Raw genomic sequence first — 21,086 nt, 5'->3', positions numbered from 1 at the left:
GCGGCCATAGCCCCCTTCTTGTGGCTACGTGGGGGATATGTGCTCGGCTTCTGCCACCCTTATCGTGGGGGTACTGCTTGGAGCGGGGATGTGGGGTTGGTTGCTCGCGTGAATCTGGCGCCGATACCTCCCGCAAGTCGGGAACGGGGAAGGCGAAGAGCGCCGGTTTCGCTGAGAGAGGAAACGTGTGGGTAGGCACGTGCATCGCGGCCGCGCCCTCGAAGTTCTCCCCCCCCCCCCCCCTACGTCACGCAAAAGAGGCCTACCTAGAAGTTCCGTGCAGCATGTTTCGAAGCTACCAGCGATGCATGCTTGGGAGTTGTAAAGGAGGTATACAATGGTGAACCCCACCAATTCGGAGAAGTCGGAGTGCGGGACGACGGCGACGACAATGCGATCGGTTCCGCAAACACGTGACATTCCTTTGTTTGCCTCGGGGCAAGCTAGCAAAGCAGGTCGCGGCATGCTTCCGAGCGCACTTTTTTTTTCCAAAGGGCCAACATACGTCGGGACCAGTAAGCCCCCCCCCCCCCCCCCCTTCATAGCAATAACCACCACCACCACACACTTTTTTTCTGTACGTTGACCGTGCATGGAGACTCTGCAGTTGCAGAGTCTATATCCAGTTGCAGCTGAAGCTGACTTTATCATGACAGTTTACTTTTGCAAAGACGCCAATAACTAAAATCGGCACCAATTCTTCCAATCGATCGACAGCAAGAAATTGGTTTATGATTTGGTTTATGAGGGTTTAACGCCCCAATGCGACTCAGGCTATGAGGGACGCCGTAGTGAAGGGCTCCGAAAATTTCGACCACCTGGGGTTCTTTAACGTGCGCTGACACCGCACAGTACACGGGCCTCTAGAATTTCGCCTCCATCGAAATTCGACCGCCGCGGCCGACAGCAAGAAATTGGTGGTGGAGCTACTTAATTGTGAGCATTGACAGAATATCTGCGTCGACCTCAGTCGAGGTCCCAAGTTCGCAAACGAAGACATCTGCTTGCTATTTTGTAATTAGGTGGACGGCAGAAGCCATTTTTGTCTTGAGAGCAAAATTATGACGAATACATATGTCCCCATTAAAATTGTACATACGGAGCTGTGAAGCTAGTCGAGTGTGTTTCATTTCTCATTATAGCTGCGCTCTATAAAATTGTAGTTACAGAAATAAGGAAAATAAAGGTTTAAAACATTAGTAAACTTGTATAAAGAAACGTTTACTGAGAAATACGCGCAATGCCACAGAGTTGCTGACATCATTACCTATATACAACGTTTACAATGCTGGTTAATGACTATTGCCTCTAAATATATGCCCCGTAAAGTGCCTACTTTTTATTATAGCGTTTAGCTCAAGAAAAGTGTGGATTGATCAATGGAGGCTTATTGCTGCTAGGTAGTCCAAGCCGCGATTCCACCAACTCTGCTCTGCCGTAAGTGGTGGCGGCTGTGGGCCTCTTTTCGTGACGCCACGGGAGGAGTACTTAAATTCTTGCCTCTTCCACCCTGTCCACTTTCCCCACCTGTTGCGTGAGCCGCGGCGGCGGCTGAAGCCGCGCAGTCGCGCTATTAGCGCGATCGCGAAACGTTTGTCCGCGTTTATGACTCTGAGTAACGCTGTTTGCTGCAAACATTTTCAAGGTGATTTTGCCTACATTTATTTCTTATTTTGTTTTCCGTCCTGGAGCGTCATTCCGACTCTTCTCGCGAAAACTGAAGGTTGCAAAAAAATCTATAGGAGTTTTTTTCTGTTTGTTATAATTAACCAGGTTTAACTGCATTCCCGCGTCTTATGGAATAACAGAGTGAAAAAGGTAAAATCAATAATTAAAAAGGAGCTACCGAGTTCTTATTTCATATTTCATCAACTCATTTAATTTATCTGGACTTATTTACAATTAAGCAAATGTCCAGGGTAAAACCAGCTAATTCGAATTAGCGGCTTAAGTGACTGTATATAATTTGCGGTTAAATAGCAATTAGCGAAGCACTCGCTGCAGATCGCAAGGGGATTAAAGATATTTTACAATTAAGAGATGAGCTACCGACGTCTAAAGGTTTGGATAAGCCTTTTGCAGTATGTAAGGCAGAAATATAAAACCGACAACGCGTCGCACGTAATATATGACAGCTCGCTGTTTTATCACAAATTCTATAGTTGACGCGCATATCGTACACCGTTAGATAATTGCAAAAATCCTTAGTTAACTGTAATTTAAGAGAGTTAAATTTGTGCGGGATTGCGATCATGAAATAAAGGGTAAAAAGGTGGAATAAGTAATGGATACCTTTTACGCGCCAGTCACTTCATAATATGATCCTCTCGAACCAGACTGCCCCATCAGAAAAATGCGAGAGTAAAGAAAACTAACTAAACCGGCCATACCTGTTCCTCGGTACCACTGAGAAATTCTTGTTCATCTCTTGTGGAGTCGCTTGAGGAGTCTTCGCTGTCAGTTGCACTCTTGTCTTCATCTTCGGAATTCATGTCGATGGAGGAGTCATGTGCACAATACCAGAGGTTTCACTATGTACTCCAGGGTCATAATGTTCCCATCGGTGCAAACCAGAGGTGCTGCTGAGGGATTCATCTTCTGCGGCGCTTCGCTCTTGTTCAGCTGCAGCGCTGCCTTCCTGCTGAAACTGCGCGGGACGGAGTAGAAGCTCAGTACGCTCTGGCACTTTTGCATCAGCCTTGTACAGGTACTAGCTGCGACGCTTGGACATATTTGCTTATTCAGGTGTCGTATCTCGACTAGAGATGGGTGAGTCGACGAAAGCTAAAACATATATACCCAGGCTGAGTTGCACGAGAATGAACCCGCTCTTTCCGAGCGGTCACTGAGAGGAACGCCGAAGGCTGTTAATGTGGACGCACAAGAATGGTGCTGCATTATAAGCGCACAAAGACCTGTTTCCTCAGACAAGCTACGTCGTACATCTGCGCAAGCAGTAAAGCAACTAAAGTTTCGGTTCTCACGGCCGTGAGCCGCGGCGGCGCAGCGTGACGTCATATAGATAACGGGCGCCCGAAGGTGAAGCCACCGGAAGTCAGCCTTTGACAGTGCACGAAATCGGACATCAGCACGGTTTTTCAGTTTCAGTTTTCGCTTTATACTGAGCATTTCGTCTTTGTGCCGTTTTCTTCTTTCCACGACAATGCCTACTTGTTGCGCCGTCAGCTGCATGAGGAGACGAGCAAAGTCTTCGGGAAAGACGTCTCAAAAATAAGTGTCCATTGCATCGCTATGGGACGACACTAGCAGACGACAGGACATCGCCACACACAGCACGTACGGAGCCTCGTTTGCTCAGCTCTGTGTCGTCCCATCGCGCTAGCGTCGCCAACAGTCAACTCTGCTCTTTATTGTGATGCACGTTGTCGCGCTCTCAGCCGAAGTCATACCATAAATGGGGGATAAATTTAAGAAAAAATAGGTGGAAGCCTTCACCAGGCAGCCGACATTGCAGTGACCGTTTTGCCGATGGAGCCAGGGCGAGGCTAATATCTAGTGAGGTGCCGACGGTGTTCTGCTGGTTCACAGCGCCCCGAAAAGAATGGTACTGCTATTTACACAGAGTGTATCATGTACTGTTTCGCACTGTATCAAATTATGCCTGAATTGACTCTTATTCGCGATTCTTGGTGCAGTTGACTTCTAACAGCGCTTGTCACATGCGCTGGAGAATTCGTCTTTCTGGTCAGTCGTTTCTCTCGCGCTGTGCAGCTGAAACATGGCTGTGCTATGGAGTTGGGTGAAAAGCACGCCTGAAAGGTAAATGACACCCGCCGCGGTAGCTCAGTGGTTAGGGCGCTTGGCTACTGAGCCGGGGCACCCGTGTTCAAACCCGACCGCGCTGCATGGTCGCGTTTCGATGGAGGCGAAACGCAAACGCGCCCGTGTGCTGTGCAATGTGAGTGCACGTTAAAGATCCCCAGGTGGTCGAAATTATTCCGGAGACCTCTACCACGGCACCTTTTTGTCTTCCTCCTTTCACTCCCACCTTCCTCCTTCCCTTACGGCGGGGTTCACGTGTCCGCCGAGATGTGAGACCACCTGCCATCGATGAGAAGAGACATCGTCCGCCACCAACTCGAAACTGAAACTGCGGCTGCTGTATAATGAGTGGCTCTTCGAGTATCAGAATTTCCGCGCCATCGCCTTTTCTTTGCTACACGAAATTTCGGTTTTAAGATGACCTAGCCGCATCGTCATTTTACTACCCCTAATTACGCTCGGAAGACAAGAACCAGATAAGAACATGTTTGATATATGTACCCCTTTGCCGCGGCAGGGTGATACCTTCATGTCTGTTTTCATGTCTCATAAATTGTCTCATAAATACATGTCTCATAAATTGGAGGGTCCCTCCAACAATGATCACATTTCTCGTGTTGAGCTTGCTCATTTCTTTGATATTAGAGTAGACGTTACACGAAACAACGCGAAACACTCACTTTTTGCATTGAAATACACAGCAAACGCTACACTTCCAGGACATGCCGTCTAACTTCCGGCGGCTTCACTAGCGCCCACTTCAGAAAGCGCGAATGCGGCATGCAGTTACCTATTGGAGATCAGTGCGCCACCTTTGCTAAAATACTCAAATAAAACATTTTAGCGCATTAAACTCTCAATAAATATGTAATTGCATTATTTTATCTGCGTAATATTTTAAACTTCTTAAAGTGCTTATGACAAGCACACTTCAAGGTCTGAGAATGTAGTTTTGTACAGTCCAGCCTATCCGATCCTGTTTGGGGGCTTTGCTAGGGTGCATAGAAGAAAAGGTGTGAAAACCGATCAGGAAAAGCTGGCCCCTTCCGCGTGACTGCCGCGCGGCGGCGCTGTTGTCAGCGCGCGCAGCGCGTCTGCTTGCGCGAGCAAGGAGAGGGCTGTAGAGGAAACGAGCCTTATTGAATTTTCGAGGTTTTGACAGGCACCGCAGTTTGGTAGACATTATAAAGTTTAAGTGACGCTGCTGTTGACACATAAACGTGTAGGAACACAGCAGTATCTGTGGGAATCTATGCGAACATTGCGCGAGTTTTCTGCTGCCGAAGGCGTTGGCCGAAGGCAGATATTTTAAAAATCTCTGCTAAAGGCAGTGAATTTTTGTGGTGCTTATCTAGGGTGGAATGTATTCTGCAAAATTGTACAAGCAAATTTTTTTTCTCCTGGGTGAACGCAGTAGTTATCGCCAGGAACACCGGATTTTTTCGTTCGTTATCTTTGCGGCGGTGTTGTCACGTTCGAAAGGAGTTGACTGTTTCTACCTGCCAAAGCAGCACTAAACCAACGCAAGCACGTTGTTGAGAGGTTTCACGGTCATTTAAACCACTTCTGACTCGAGAATTCGCTGCTTATGCTGTGGGGGGCGTCATGCCGCCTACGTAAACGAAATTAAGCGTCACCCGTACAGCTACAACGTCGGGTGCTGCGACCACGAGTCGTGCACTTTTAATATGTTACAAGAACCCAGTAAACGCATGCAATATGTTCCTGGACAAGCAAGCTTTATTGGCAGCCAGCAGATCAATATTGCTGCTTGGGTCACATCACACAAGGCTTTGTTCTTTTTCCTTTTATTTTTTCGCTCATATCTTGGTTGTGGCCCTTCAAAAGAATATGAATCCTGTGAGGCAGAAAAACCTTTCTACAGATTTTGTGAGCTCAGAACAGTGATCCACACAACCAATCTGTGGCACGTTAGTGCTCACTTTGTTAAATATGGTGAAAGCAAATCTAGAATGCAGACGGGTTCTGCAGAATTCCTTGCTTAGCCGGCATTCAGTAATATTAAATCATATAGTGAGGCCGATGGGTACAGAAGCCCACCCAAGTCCCACCCTTTGCACACTTAGAGAGCTGATCTGGGGAAGAAGGTGCACCGAAAAGAGACACTTTTTCGGAACACCATTTGTAACCAGAATCGCACTCGGGAACAAAACACCACCTCCGAGTTTTTTTCTTTGACGTCGGCGACATTTCTGCCAGCACGCAGCACCGGTATTAAAACAGCACACGCTGAAGATCGCACCGAAATACGCAGTGACGACTGCCCAAACCACGCTGTTACAACCACCACCCTGCCGTCTCCTCCGGAATTCTGACAGCACCCCAGACCGCAGCGCTCGATTTGGCCCTGGCGGCCGTGACGCACAGAGGGCCACCCCTCTTATGGTCCACGCGCCGCATTCTTCACACCTCCATTTCTAGGCACCCTAGCTTTGCCGGTTTCGCGCCATTTGAAGGACTCCGGCATGGCCTCCTGTCACGCCACTCAGTGCTCACGCGACTTGGCTGCCGCTCAAACGCTTGCGTCAATTTTTTATTTTCATTTCGCCATGACGCACATACTTGTTAAATGGCTCAATGCGGATGCGTGGGACGTGTACCACATAAGAAATTTAGTCGACGTCGAAGCTGGCCGCAAACTAATTGAAAATCCGGCATACGTCGACAGCATGGCAGGGAGGGTTTTCAAAGTTTCCTGCGGTCCCAGCCAAGAGGACTCGCACGACGCCTTCATTCTTGCCGTAGGTAAGTACTGCGGAATATCGCATCCAAATAGGCAATCTTACGCCGCATTTCGCAATAGGTTCTAGTGATCATTATCCTGTTGCTTTTTTTTAACATAGGGAACGAGAAAGCCTTGGATAAACGGCGCAATGCTGTGCCACCCGACGTGGAAAGCCTGGGCGACCAACGAGTTGGTTTAGGCTACCTAAGTTCAACTATGCACCTATGTTTGCTTATGCATGCGCATTTGGCTTTTGCGTTTTTGTTTCCAGGTTATCTTTTGTATTATAGTTGATCTCATATAATTGCAGTTGACACTATACACAATGCATTATTCAGTAACACGGAGTTATGAGCTTAGAAATGTTAATGGCTGTATGTTAATATTTATGGCTGTTAGTCATGTTGGGGCAATTATACTTGTAGCCTTTAAATTCTATTCAGTAAGTCCACCTGTGTACACGTGCGGACTGAAGTAAATACAGCACACTTTCCTGTTTGAGGTGTATTAACGCTTATTCCATCTGAAGTTGACAGACTATGTTCACATGCTACTGCACTACTGCTACTTGCATACACATATCGCACCTTCATATTTCCTCTAAGCTAGACGAATCTTCACCTTTTTAGCCTTAGTAGATCCACCAGCTATCAAAAGGAACTCATGAACCCTGCTTCTCTTGCCTTCTGTTTCTTGCCTGCCTGACATGCGTGCAAGTAAAAGATATGCAGGCACACATCTCAACAGAAAAATGGCCAAATTCAGTTCATGACGGCTCGCTGCAAAGTGAAACTATTTGCTATAAGCTATTAAAGTGTGATTAATCCCGAAATGAAGTAGCTAAAAGAATGGGTGGGAATTTAGGCATGCATGCATTTAGGGACTTAGGGGTTAAACCAGAAAGCACTCCTCCACGGAACTCAGTTTAACATTCCCTGCTGTAAGCAAGAAAAGGCTTGTTGCAACAATTTTGTATGCTCCATTTACTTCTATGCATACTTGTACTGTTTTAATAAGATATGTAAACGCTGTAAGATAAACACTTAAATTAAATTTGTAATAAGTGAGTAATCACACATTAGCACCCACCCGAGCACTGCCATGCATCTAAAATAGAAAGTTGCAAGCCGTTACAGTAACTTCTTAGCAAAGGAAAATCCATTCTGGTTCGGTGGTTGAACCTGGGACCACAGGCTGTCAAAGCGCAGTTACTCATTCCGTTTACCAGGACACTTTAAGTGCGCTAGCCCTTACAGTGGCCATTCCTCGTATTTGGGCATCGTCCATCGGTGCGCCTGTCGTTTTGTCGGAAGCCGGTTTTGTAGCAGACTGCTCACCTGCCCACCATACCAGGCGGCAGACCATTTAATCGTGAGAGGCAGCTCAGGAAGAGCAACCTGGGTTGCACCCCAACCCAGGCAACCCAAGTCCCACCAATGGCAACACCTGCCATAACAGCTGCCTTGTGCCACTGCGCCATTGCTTGCTTACCCACTGGGTGGCTTACTTGGCAAACTATAGCCAACGGTAATCAGGTCAGAACCTGGTGCGCTAATTAGGCGGCATCGCCCCCTATGTGCAGTGAGCTAAATGAAATAAGCAGCAGCGGTTAGGAGAACATGGTTCGAATGATGTTTCACAGTAGCTAAACGGAAGAAGACGGGGTGGTAATTAGGTGGTAGCCTGGCACCACCTAGTAGGTCGTAGCTCCAACCGACAATTGTCGTCATGCTAGTCACCTAAATCGACTTGACTTTTTTTTGCAACTACGACCTTTCTGTGAAATCTGTGGCTTTTTCATGCAGCCGTATGGCTGCACGTGGGTGGATGCTAATGAGTATTAATTCCCTTATTTAACACCTGCTTCACTTTAGAGGATTCCCTGAAAGACGTTAGATTAATTTGAGTTGAGTTTCTTGACTGTGGATACAATGAAAAAATGCCGAAGGTGGTGTTCACTGCGGATTTTCATTTATCTTTCATAAAACTGGCTCTACTGCCACTTTTTTATTCATAATTCTAGAGCAACCCCAGTAATTTTGTAGTCACTTATGAGTAGGATATAAAGGTGTATAAAATATATGCCCCAGTGGCACTGACTTTAAAAATAAAAATACGTGGTTTCACATCCCATTGTTGCCGAGAAAAGTCCTGACGTCATGCACATTATTCTCGGTACATGGCTATTTTTTAATTGTGCTCCTCAACATTTCATGAAAAACAACTTCCTTGAAGTACACGTTTTTGAGTGGGCGACGTGTGTAGAGAAGCGGTTTTAATGGCTCTTATATTTTTTGTCCTTTAATGTCTTCACTTCTATCCTGCAGTGAATTTTTATGGTGCAAAACTACAGTTCTTATAGTTTATTCCATGGGTAAACCATAGCATTTCAAATTCAGTCGGAGAGTAAAGGCATCATGACTTAATTCAGAGTGGAAAGGTATGCTGCTGTCGAAAGGTTATCTTTGTTATCCATCCTCATATGTGCTTCTTTGATGCACTTTGCCAGTATCATTTCCACATGCAAATCCAATGAAATCAGCTTCTCGGATTGCCTCACAATGTAGATACCAGTTGCTGCATGAGCCACAATCTTTGGCACCTCTGCATGAGATGTGCAGACTCTTTCACACTTAAATGGAATCTGGGAGCTCGTGGCCGCCCTGCATCAGTAATGCTGCGGGCTAGATGCAGCGAGAATTGGTGCTGCAATGCGCATGTGCAGAAAGAGCAGCCGACCATGGTTGTTTTGCACGTGCGTCTTTGCAGCCGATTTTCCTCGGCTGTCAGCAGCAGCAAAGCGCGGCGACGACGGGCTTCCAGTTTCCCTCTAAGTGTGAAACAGCCTGTGCAAGGATGTGAAAGGACGGAATTTCACAAAACAAGAAACAGCTGCTCATTATTGTGCTGTTGTTTGTCTTTTCAGTTATTGAATGCTGGATGCCTTTTTCGTAGCCTTCATATGTTGTAGCATGTAGGTAACCCAGTAGTCCTCAACTGCTATTTATTTGAGCCTCGTGTTCCAATTCTATAGGGTGTAAAATGTTATGCCGGTGCTTGTTGCTCTAAAGTAACGATTCTCATGCTTGACACAAAGTGAACACTAATGCACGGTACAAGTTTTGTACTTTTTCCATAGTCATGCATGCTTTACTCTGTGCAGTGTGGTCATTAGCTTCCTTTCTTTTTTCAGTTTGGCGACCTGTTCTTGGTTTGCAATGTGAATTTGAGTGATAACACTCAAGTTTTATCGGTCTGCTTGAATGCTTGAAATGTCTGTTTAGTCATGCAGTATTGCCTTGGCTACTTAAGCATGAGCAAAATACTTTAGTAGAATTTTTTTCTTTGTAGCTGGCAATTTCAAACCCTTCCTATGTATCATCTGCTATATTTAGTATTTTGCTATTGCAATTTCGTTTTGTTTATATCTTCTACTCTGCCCTCACATGCGTCTTTGCACACTCCTCACAACTTTCCATAACCACCGAGCAGACGCACTTGGAAGAGCTGGTGTCTCAACTGGAGGAAAAAAAATGCCAAGCTAGAGCAATTGCTTGGTATGTACACGTCTGCGTGTGTCAATTCCTTGCTTGGAAAGTCTTCTTTCAGTAGACTTCAGAAAAGTATCATAGCTATTCAGAAATTGAGCCTTAGGGTAACACACTTCATTTTGAGAGGAATTGGCTAGGCCATTTGGCGCATGACACAAAAGTTAGCAGTGCACTAGACAGGCCTTTGCTATGTCTAGTACACTGCTAGCTGTGGTATGCCTTAGTTATTAGATTAGTTGTTTTGCTGCTGCCTCAGTGATCCTGAGGTAACCTGAAAGCATCTGTGCAAGAATTGTTCGGAGTGCTTAATTAAGAAGAATGTAGGATATAATGACATATCAAAACTATGCCTAACTGGTTTATAAGTAGGACCTTTTGTTTTCAGATATAACCTGATGTGACAAAATTCGTGCACCCCGAACGTATCTCTTAAGAACTGGGTTAAAGACATTTCTCTTCGAAAATGAGCCTTCTAGACTATGTCAGTTTTCCAGCTTACAAAGCTGGACACAGCAAGAAAAATGTGTTGACGTTAAATGCTTATTCCAGAGAGGTGACGTTGTTCAACTGGGGATATTAAAATTCTTTTAACGCTTGTTTTCTTGAGGTGGATGAATTCAAAGATAAGTCCGAAAAGGGCGATTTAGAAGCGATAGACAAAAACATGTGTACCGACCAGCTGTCTTTAGAGAGTCGCTGTATTAAGTGCTACACATGCTAATAACGCCCTTGTCTAAGGACCTTGTGCGTCTGGAATGGTTGCTCTAGTCTTGGAATGTTATTGCACTGCACATATAAAGGCAAGCCGGTCTTGATGAGATGCTTGAGTGCACCTTAGGAGATTGGCAATGTATGCCAAGAAATATTTGTATTAGATTAGAAAAAAAATCATTAGCCGGCTCTGGTATAGGCAGTACCTTAAGAGCGTACCTTAGAAATGAAGTATACAGATGTATCCAGCTTGAAAGTTTTTGTGTAATTAAAGGGGCCCTGAAATGATTTCGATGGGCATATTTTAGTGCAACAGATCTGTAGAGGCGGTATTTGTGGGTATGAGCTGCCCATTAATTATGCTTGCTGATAATGTGGAATGGTTTCTGGACAGCACATGAGTTTCATCACCAACATGATTATGGGTGTTTACAAATTTTCGCACATCTATGTTTGAACCGCCACGGTGACTCAGCTGCTGACCCGGAAAACGCGGGTTCGATCCCAGCCACGGTGGTCGCATTTAGATGGAGGCAACATGCTAGGTACCCGTGTACTGCGGAATGTCAGTGCACGTTCAACAACTCCAGGTTGTCGAAACTATCCCGAGCCCTCCACTATGGCATTCCTCATACCCCGAGTTGCTTTGGTGGGATGAATTAGACTCCATAAAACCATAAACTATGTCCTTTTTTGCTACAGTTTGCGTATACTTTCTGAGTAACTCTTAGATGACTCTGCACACATCCAATCCTCATCTGTGTCCTGCATTTGTTAGCACAGTACCAGGACAATGCATTCTGAAAGCACTTATTGGTTAATTTTTGTTTGAGAGAGACGGCCGGTATAAAGTACAAGTGCCTGGTAGTGTATTTTTTCTGAAGTTAGAAGGAAACACGCATGTGTCACATGGGTCAGTAGTCCAACTGTGCATCTTGTAGATGGAGGAATTATGCATTAAAATGAGCTGTCATGAACTTGCGCAGTGCCGTGTATTTGGAACCTGAAATGGGTAGGCAGTTTTTTGAGGGACCTAAAATTTGTTAAAAATATGCATAGTTAGAGTTAAGGGAGTCTGTTTAACCCTTGAAGGTTTACACATTTAACTCATAGCTTTGAGTTCAATGTGTAGACCAAACCCGCCAGTACACCCCAAACCTCACAGCGGGAGGAAGAAATAGCTCTCCTGCGGGAAGAGGTAAGGCATCTTAGGGCAGCCATTAATTCTATCCATCCTACCGTTTCTCCACCCACTCCATCACCAACACCCCAAACCTCTTCACCTACACCCCAACCCTCCACACCCCCTCCACAAAAGAATCGCAGACCAGAAGACATTCCAGACATGGATTCTAAATTACAAACCTTTGCCCAACAGCTCGAAGCCAGTATTCTGGCTCAGACTCAAAATTACATTGAAGCCGCCATCACTAAGCTTACAGAAACTATTATCAGTCAAGTAACCACTGCCATTCTCCAACAAATTCCACAAATAATTGCTGGAATGTCTTCACATATCCCAGCTGGCAACCCCATAGCTGCTCCCATCCTCCGCCCCCCCCCCACCCTCCAGCATGGCCCAGTTGACGGCCAATAATCTCCAATTAAGCATCCTACAATAGAACTGCAGGGGGTTTCGTCGCAAACGAGACCCCCTGCAGCAGCTCCTCTCTGCTTCCTCCACACCCCCTGATATAGTAGCACTTCAGGATGCTGGCACAAATTTATCGCTGCCAGGATACGCTCTGGTACCCTCTGACACCACTCCAAACCCCAGGGTTGCCACGTATCTCCAACATTTTGTACCATACACTTGTCATGTACTAACCTCGCCGGTAGCTCACACATTCCTAGAATTAATCCCCTCCACTCACAGATCTCATCCCCTCTTCATCCTCAACTGTTACCTCCTTCCGAGGCAACCGGTCTCAGATTTAATCTATCTAATTAAAGCCGCCTCCAACGCTGCAAAAAGGAACCCCCTCATTATATTAGGGGATTTCAACTGCGCACATGTAGACTGGGGGTACACACGCACTAACAAGAGAGGAGCGAAATTGCGCAACACCCTTCAGATGCACGGCCTGTCCATATATAATGATCTGAGCAGACCTACAAGAATCGGCAATAGTGTCACTGCCAACACAAGCCCAGATCTTACTTTTGGTCGTAACCTTCCCACACCGGTGTGGACGAACACAAATGAGGCCCTGGGCAGTGATCATTATATCATAACTATACAACTTGATTTCGCCAAAAAAGCTAAAAACTACCGTGTCCGAATTACCAGCTGGGATAATCTTCGGAAGCACAGAGAGGCCAAAACATTAGAATCCCCATTTAACCTCCACACATGGATGACGGAGCTGAAACACGATGTCCAGGCATTCACGCAAACATTAGACGCCACCCCCGAGACTCCCGTTGCAGACAGTCGCTTAGCGCACCTACTCCAAGCTCAGAACAGTATCCTCACACGCTGGAAAACCCAGAAGCAAAATCGGAAACTTAAGTTAAAATTAGCGCAACTACAGAAACAAATAGAAGAGCACAGTGCCGCACTCAGTAAATCTAACTGGCACCAATTATGTGAAGGATTACGCGGCAACCTCTCCTCCACCAGGGCCTGGCATCTTTTACGGCATATGATAGACCCCACTGCATCTAAAAAGCAAACACGGGTTACACTCGAAAGACTTACCCATAAAAATCGTCGAAATCATCAAGCACTGTTACGCCAACTACAATCAACTTATACCACTGTGGGCCAAGCTGTATCATATCCCGACTATGTAGCCCCCGATCAACCCTCCCTCGACGCCCCCATTATGGAGGTTGAAGTCAGAGCAGCCCTTATCAAGCTCCGAAACTCAACCCCTGGGGAGGACCAAATCACAAATGTCATGCTCAGAAATCTAGATGACCGTTCAATTTCCCTTCTCACCGACTACTTCAATGAGTGCTGGGAAATGGGGGCGCTAGCCGCTGAATGGAAGCACGGGAAATTAATTTTCATTCCTAAACCAAATAAGCCCATTAACACCCAAAACCTCCGTCCCATTTCGCTGACTTCGTGCTTTGGCAAACTGTGAGCATGTCATCCTCACCCGTCTCACGCAACACATGGAATCCCATGGACTATATCCCCATACTATGGTAGGATTTCGAGCCCACCTCTCGGCCCAGGACGCCCTACTGCAGATTTCACACGCTATCCTCAATGACATGTTACGTCACACCAGAGCAATCCTGGCAGTCGATCTCACCAAAGCATTCGACAAAGTTACGCACAGCGCCATCCTGCGGGGCATCCAAGAGTTGCAGTTGGGGCCTAAGACCTACAACTATATTCGGGCCTTCTTAAACGGTCGCACAGCCTCACTGCATATAGATGATATACAGACCCCCCTTCACACTTGGTAATGTTGGTACCCCGCAAGGAGCGGTGTTATCTCCCTTCCTCTTCAACCTCACCCTCATCCCCCTGGCCAAGGCTCTCAGCCGCATTCCGCACTTAGGACACACACTTTACGCGGATGATATAACGGTCTGGACCACATACGGCTCGGATGGCGACATGGAATGGACCCTTCAGGAAGCCACCACAACTATAGCTACTCACGCGGCAAACATTGGGCTTGAATGCTCCCCCACAAAGTCAGCACTCCTCATAATCCACCTGCGGCGCGTCCCTACCTCCCACATCACGATCTACCTGCATGACACTCCCATACCGCAAACACCTAGCCTCCGCATTCTTGGCCTGCATTTACAGGACACGGGGGAAAACAACCTTACCCTGAAAGCACTAAAACAGTCCACTTACTCCGTCATCCATTTTCTTAGAAGGGTTTCACATTCACGAGCCGGTCTAGACGAAGCAGACAATCTCAAGGTGCTGCATGCCTTTGTGCTTAGCCGCATTCTTTACGCCACTCCTTACCTGAACCTATCCTGTGCGGATAAAGACAAGATCAATGCTCTAATCCGCATGGCTACCAAAGCAGTGCTAAACCTACCAAAGAGCACTAGCACGGACAGGCTCTTCAAATTAGGAATGCACAACACTATACAAAAACTTATAGATGCACATCGCTACACACAGTACCTTCGTCTGGCTGGCACGGAAACCGGACGATATATACTGGATTCTCTGGGAATTCGCATACCGGCACACACGACAGACTTCATCTCTCTCCCTCGCGCCATACACACCGCGCTTATCCTGAAACCCCTTCCTAAGAATGTCCACCCTGAATACCATTAATCCCCGCCGCGTCGCGCGAGCCAAAGCTCTCCATAAAGAATATGGCACTTCAGAGGATGTGCGCTGGGTGGACACCGCGTGTGGTCCAGACCATTCAGTAGCTGTGGCTTACCATCCAGCAGCCCCCCCCCCCCCCCATTTACCCATTTCATAGACCCCCCTTGTACCCCGGAAGAAGCAGAGGAAGCAGCTATAGCAATAGCCATTGCCCAAACCAATGCGGCTTATATACTTAGCGATTCCAAAACAGCCGTTCTTAACTTCGCCCGCGGACGCGTCTATCCCCCCGCGTGGCATATATTGAGAATGTGCACCCTAAATCCCGATAGGCGTATTGAACTCGTGTGGGTGCCGGACTTAATTGCCGGACAAATGGCGACCCCAGCCGGGATTTCTCGAGGGAGCGGGCACACACGTTTTCAGAACTAACTCAACAAGCACGCCTTGCCCGTCGACTCTATCCCCCTCCCCACCCCCGCCTATCCCACTCCAAACAAATCCTCTGGAGGCGACTCCAGACCCGAATTCTTCCTACCCCTCAGCGTCTCTCCTACTTCTGCCATGTTTCCCCAGAGTGCACTCTCTGCGGAGCTCCGCACGCCACCCTGGACCACATCCTCTTCGGCTGCCCTGCCGATCCTCCCCCGCAGGGACAGCCCGCCATCGGTACATGGGAGGAATGGGAGGCCCTCCTCGCGGCGCAGGACCCGGACACGCAACTTCGCTGTGTGAACCGGGGTGCCAGTGCCATGGCCTTACGTGGCCTGGACACATGCGCGTAATGTGAGGGCTGTGCGGTGGCCCTGAGACCTTGCACGTTCCAAACTCGCTTGCTTAATAAAGTTTTCCATCCATCATAGCTTTGATGACCGTTGCAGTGATTTTATTGATTAGGTGAATTAGCACCATCCTTGTCATGAATAAGTTGGTGTTTTACACCATATAGCGAATGCAGTAAATATATATTTAGAAAATAAGTGATTGAGGTAGCACGTCAACCATGTTTGTGCAGAGAGACTTTGCCAGCAGTGAAAACATTTTTTGTTTTCACAATGTCATGTGTAATGCACATCTTCAAAGCAGAAATTGACTCCGCGATTTTTCAGATGCTTGTATAATTCCAGGATTTTTGCTGTTTCTATTTACATTGGTTATGACTTTTTATGAAATTCTGGTCATTCCTGTAGACTGTCACGATCAAATATTAAGCACTGGAAAATTAACAAGCATCCTGAGGCCTGAATGTAATATTAAGGCACCAAAATATTTGTTTTCAAACGAATATAAAAATGGTGCCTGAAAGGGTTAATGCTGATATGACTAAAGCATCAGTTCAAATAGACTGGATGTTTGGTGGTTCAAGTTAAAAAATTCATGCCCACTGTATTTTTTCACAGCTGCAATATAAATGCAACTTGTCAGGGCCTGTAGTGTTTTCCTTATTGTGCATTTGTCTTGTTAAATACTGTTGTTTACTTAGGTCGCATGCCTTCTGCTTGCCTCAGTGTATTCGCTCTGTGGCAAGTAGCAGTCATCTTCAAATAGCTTCTCAAACATTCAAAACGTGAAGTGTTAGGGTCAGTTATGCACACAGTGGCGAGCAATGAAAAATGTCTCGGTCGCATTGGAAAGCTGCTTTAAGCTGGTGCATGAGTGATAACTGAGGTGTTACCGTACTTATGTACAACTCCATGCAGAACAGTCCTGGTTAAAGAAATCCACAAAACTGTGCTTGTACTGGCTTTCTAATTAGATGCGGCAAAGATGGTGAAACGTCTAAAAATATGGTGCACTATGGAAGAAACGCCAGCACTGACGGCGGAATCTTCCTCTGAGGTTTGTTACTTTTAATTTTCGCTTTCTCTTTGCATGTTTGTTTTTTCATATGTGTCCTGATGTACAACCATCATCTTTCAGGTGTTCAATTATTCATTGTTTTTATTGGTACATTCAGCATTTGACCGAAAACTTTTCTTCGTTTTGGATTCTGTGAACAGAAAAACTTGAACCAGGCACCAACAAGATATCCCAGCAGGTCCACTGTGATTATTCATTGAAGTTTTTCACTCATTAGGTGTTGGGAGAAGTTTGGCAGCATAATGGAATTTGCCTTATCATAAATAATAACTGGAAACTATAGGTGCTCTCTGGCACTTTCTGTGCCATGCGACAGTATTATTCATTTGCGTGCTTAATTAGGCTGCCTTATTTTTTCTTGAAAGCAAAAACTATATCCTGTGCAAGTTCCATGAGTACTGACGAAAATGATTTCCCTTCTGCAATTTATATAAGTAGTTTTGGTCATTATTCAGGAGCTGTCAAAATAGGTGGTATTGCCATGGCAGCAAAGAAGGGCTGTAAGCAGTTTTGCATGATTATATGCTCAAAGTAGAACTGTTGATGTGCGTTGCAAGTGACGAAAGTAAAAATCAGCTGTATGCACCGCTTAGATTAGCTGTATGATATAGTAAATGCTTGCATACCATATTTACTTGCGTATAGGTTGACCTGTGCCAAACTCAGTGTTTGATCAATATACTGTAGTCAGCGACAACTTATTTGTCAGCAATTAATGTGAAAATGGTAGTACTAATTTGGAGCTCTGCTTGTAGAAGAAATTGCTGTCATCATTTATCATTAAAAAGAGGAACTCAAGCTAAATGAGATAGCCAGCAGACAAAAATGAAACTGGAAATTTACTTCTAAGAACTGGGTGGAGTGCGAGGGTGTAGCATCGCATGGCCTGCGCATTGATGGCAGTGATGGAACTGCCACTCAATCCTCGCGGTAGCTAGAACATACTTTTTCGTTATGCCCACGCCTGGGTTCGTGTGAGCGTCCTACAATTAGCCTACTTAACCGACTAACTGCTTAAACATGAGATGATAGTGAAAAAACAGTGCTTAGCTAGAAGGCACTGAGCAGTTGGTGGTTCTGGTCTGCAGAGGCATGTAGCTAGCGGAGCAATAACTAAAATCACATAACTGCGATGCTTATCCTTATCCAACACTTCATTGTTGCAGTATCGTGCTCCTGGCTTCCCTACTTAGTTTAAATATTGAGTGTAACTCGCATTTAACAGCCAGCTGGCTGCTTTTGCATGCAAAGAATACTCACTTTCTTCAGTTAAAATTGAATTTCAAAAACTGAATTTGGCGTAGTTTTTTTATTGGTTTCAGCCGAAATACCCAACCCCTAGATGTAACCTTCATTCGCTGGTGTAATGACATACCTGAAGCTTTAAGACAGAGGCTTCCATTACTGGCTGTCATTTCACTAGATTCCTGATGGCTCTCCATGCAGGGTTAGCTTGACTTTGTTCTTGGGAGGACTGATATGTTACCCTTGCTAACGTGAAGCAGTTCAAAATTAAACTGTTTAGTAATTACATGATGCAGACGACTCGAAATAAATTAACAATATTATTTCGACACAGTTAGCAATTTACTCCTGTAACAGCAAGATTACTGAAACGTGAGGTGGAAGCTCTGAATTTTTAGATTTTGGCTGTTTGAATTTCTTGATTAGAGAAATGTCAAGGGGAGTAAAGTTAATGTAAAGCTTAAATTATTCAGTGATGAAATCGTAGCTTGCTCAGCTAAATTATAAGCGCCATGAATAAAAACCTCCGTTTGCACGCTGTGCTGCACTGTTATTTATATAAAGTTGCAGTTGCAACTTATATACCACTGTACACTAAGAGGTATATAAGTGGTCGTTTTACTATGAAATGTGTTTGAAGAATATGTAGACAAAAATGTGAAGGCGAGATGCAAGCTGCAAATTTCAAGTTTTCGCTCTCAGCTGCATATTTTGCAGTGGTTTATCAAGCAGCACATCTTTATCTGTGAATATAGTTGGCACTGTAACTATGTTTTCTGAACTGTTTGAAAACTTGATTTGCATAGATTGACGCAGTATCAAATATCTTTATGCCAGTAAAAAAATAACTGGCCGTCATTGGGCTACACTAATGGAAACGGTTTGCAAATCGCGCCGAGGCCATTAAAGGACTAAATTTTTGCAGATGGCTGGTATTGTCAATAAGACTGCCAGGAGTTAGAAGCCTTTCCTTTCTTCTTAAATGTAGGTCAACATTGGAAATGGCGTCACCATTCCAAAAGTGCTGCTTGACAAATGAAAGGCTATGTGCTCCACCCCTCCGAGATTTGCGCGGGCTCTTCTCAGAAGCGTATTTACTTCAGAGGAGCTTCAAGGATGCTCTCTATTTGGACTGCGGAGCAACCTCCGGCTAGGAGCTCTAGTAAAACCCGTGCTGGACAAAAACAAAGTGGATGCCATAATAGGTATGTTGTCCTGCATGCAACAACTTAAACTGTAGCCGCCGCGGCGGCAGAGTGGTTACGGCGCTCGCCTGCTGGCCCAAAAGACGCGGGTTCGATTCCGGCCGCGGCGGTCGAATTTCGATGGAGGCGAAATCCTGGAGGCCCGTGTACTGTGCGATGTCAGTGCACGTTAAAGAACTCCAGGTAGTCAAAAGTTCCGGAGCTCTCCACTACGGCGTCTCTCATAGTCTGAGTCGCTTTGGGACGTTAAACCCCCATAAACCAAACCAAACCGACTTAAACTGTTGGTTTGTTGCTGTTGTAAAAAGCATATAATATCAAAAGTTAGCATTTTTGTCTGGAGTTCTGAATTATCCTTTTTTTGACAAGGTGCTTGATGCAATATTTTGATATTAGATTGTGCTTTGGAGTTCGTTGGGTGTGTGTTCAATTTATTTCTGACTTATTGTTACTTGTAGTTGGCGCCTAAGTAAAGAGGCGTGGCACGTGACAAGGTACGGAGTGGTTGCATGCATCCTCACTTGATGCAGTCATCCTTGAACTTGCATGTCTAATATGTTGTAGTTTAAGTTCAGGACTCAAATTGCGACGTTTTAATTTTGAAGGATGCAGCTGGTCGTAAAGAGATTTTATCTCAACGGTGACCTTCCTCCTAGCACCCCCAATAAGTCACCGAAACCATGCATGGGATGGAATTCTTTGTGGTCAGAAATAATCACCTTTCCATTTCTTAAAAGTAATCAGTCTGTCGTTACATTTTTAATCTCATTTGGAGAACAGACAAGTTACTACTGACAACATTCTTTTGTGTTGAAGGTCGCCCTTCAAACAGTTCCCTTTTGGCACCTGCTGAATGAGTCAGTTGTGGGAGGGACAGTTGCTTCTGAAACGCCTCTGTACTCCCTTTGGGATGATAACCTGCTTATCGAGAATGCCACTGAATCTTCAACTTCTATTTGCCGATAACAACAGAAAACTGACCTCAGATACATTCTGCATAGTTTTGCTTAGAATGTTTACTTTCGTTTTGTTGAGTCAGCATTTTGGCCAAATTATTTGGGGGATCAATTTTTTTAGTTGAGTATGACTTGCTAAAATTGAGCAATTTATACTAATTTATGAACATATGGAGTTTTCATGTCATGTCTGTAAAATGTAACTGCAAAATACTTGTCACACTTTTATGAATACAGTTGAGCCTACTTACAATGACCACAGTTATAACTAGGGTTGGACATTTTCGTTTAAACCAAAAAAACTGACAAAAGTACGCCGAATTCACTTCAAAATTTGGTTTTAAGCGAAAAAGTTGTGTTTTTGGCTTCCAAGGCATTGCTAACTGGCGGCTTAATGCGAATTACATAGCATTTTTGGCTTGCAAGGCAAAGCTAATTGGCTTCTGATTGGGAGTTACACTCACAATATTTAAAATGAACTAAGTAGGAAAGCCAGGGGCATGATGTGTGTTCGAGGCATTGCTCTCCTAGCTTACACGCAGCTGCAGGCACGGAAGCATAGTTTCCTCGCTATCTTCTAGGTAGGCACTGTTTATTCACTATCATTACCTGCTTAGAACAGATAGTTCGTTAAATAGGGTAATTAAATATATGTAGGACGTTGACATGAAACTGAATAGGCGTCACGAAAAAGTAACTTTTGGCTACCACGACAACTGAGCGGCAGTTCGATCGCTGCCATCAACATGCAAAACCAAGTGATGC

This window comes from Amblyomma americanum, chromosome 1 (genome assembly GCF_052857255.1).
Source record: "Amblyomma americanum isolate KBUSLIRL-KWMA chromosome 1, ASM5285725v1, whole genome shotgun sequence".
NCBI classification, from domain to species: domain Eukaryota; kingdom Metazoa; phylum Arthropoda; class Arachnida; order Ixodida; family Ixodidae; genus Amblyomma; species Amblyomma americanum.
This window is presented reverse-complemented; position numbering follows the sequence as displayed.